Below are 1,781 nucleotides of genomic sequence, written 5' to 3' on the forward strand. Positions count from 1 at the left end.
TATAGGCATTTCTAGTTCGTATTGATTGTGTTCTCATATGTACGGTCTAAAATCTACTTCTTATTGGAAATATTATTATTGTTTTCATGTACGATTTTAGCGACGATAATACTTAGAAGCAGTGCAAGAACGAAGCAACTAATTTTGCTTTTTTTGCGATTTTCTTCAAAACGAAGCAAAAACGAGCATATCGCTAGAGGACTTTTTTTCTTAGTTTATCGATCCTTTACACGCTCCCGACGTTTTGATATTTGAATTCTAGATATACCCTGTATATATATAGTATATTAACTTTAACTCTTCGTCTGTAATCCAAATCTTTTTTAGCACAGTGAAATTTCACTCTCAAATTTCTTTGAAATAAAGGAGGGTAGAATCCGATTCTCCCTTTTAAAAAATACTCTGATATCAAAAGAGTAACGGTAATTCAATCTCTTGTTAAATAACATTTTATTTTTAACTTCTATGTGTGTCAAAATATAAATCAATTTATTTTTATGGTAAATTTCAAAGTAAACAACATCCACATTAATGTATGTTCTTAATAATTAATAAACTAAATTTGAGTCAAATGTAATATGTACATTTTCTTAAATTAAATTGTTTAACTTTTAAAGTTAAATTACGACATATTGGTTACGTTTACAGAGAGATCTATACGCGGCCTGACCTGTAATGCGATCCAAAATAGGTCTAAACACCAATTATTTATATCATAAGCGATCTGAACAACGAATTCCTTGAACTTTTCAAACACGACCCTTTAAAATTAAAAAAAAATTTTATTTACGCGATATGAGATATATGAGATATAACCAAAGACATAACATATGTCAATTTGAGATTAACAAATAATGGTAGGTCGACTTATTTCAGGTTATAGACGAAGCTTGACCTACAGCCAGATTAGGTCATCTCTTAATCTCTCAAATGTTTACAGCGAGGAACCTAAATAATTTAGGTCGAATTTAGGACATAGGCCGCGACCTAAATTCACGGTGTAAACGTAGCCATTAGCAGAAGCAGTGGCAACCATAAAAATGATTAAAGATATAATTTAACATTATAAATTTAACAGTATATCTCGTAATATCTGTTTGTTAATGTAATAAGATGTTGAAAAGGAATCCCGAGTTTTTCGACATTTTTTAAAAGTCTAAAATATTAGAACAACTTTATAGATAAAAGGAATAAAGATATAATTGCACATGGAAGATATTAAATATATATAATATATTAAGAGCTTTGAGAACATACGAGTACATTTTAAACTTTCCTGGAATTTCAAATGTATGCTTTTAGACAATTAGCTATTTAAAAAGAGAGAGTTTTATGAAATTAGCTTCAACAATTATACAATATGATATTTTTTCTTCAATTTCAAGTTATTTAATTTTACTTCATCGCAATAGGATTTTTATTTGAATGTTAGTTACGTACATGTTCCAAATTGTTGAAATAAACGTTATATTGAAATAAATATTGAAAATAAATTATTAGATAAAAATGTGCATCCCAATTTACGTTAGAGAAAAATTGACTTTAAATCGAAAGAATATGCGTGCAGAAAAACAAAGAATATATCGTGTGAGTTTTTAAATTAAAATTTAGCTGAACGCGTGCTCTCATTTTTTTCGAGCAAATATCCAAAGCTTGTATGTATTTTAACTCGATATTGATACTAACGAGGATAGTAGATCGAACTTTCTGCACCTTTCGGGAAACGAATAGAGAATATATTATATATATGTATATATATATATATATATATATATATATAT

General features: G+C 27.9%; 1 protein-coding gene across 9 annotated transcripts in view; it reads right to left on the reverse strand.

Annotated features, from left to right (window-relative positions):
* Window positions 1–1,781, reverse strand: part of LOC108749939 — a 72,202-nt gene that overhangs the window by 52,118 nt on the left and 18,303 nt on the right. The window lies entirely within an intron of this gene.

Source organism: Trachymyrmex septentrionalis, unplaced genomic scaffold, assembly GCF_001594115.1.
Source record: "Trachymyrmex septentrionalis isolate Tsep2-gDNA-1 unplaced genomic scaffold, Tsep1.0 scaffold32, whole genome shotgun sequence".
Lineage (NCBI taxonomy): Eukaryota > Metazoa > Arthropoda > Insecta > Hymenoptera > Formicidae > Trachymyrmex > Trachymyrmex septentrionalis.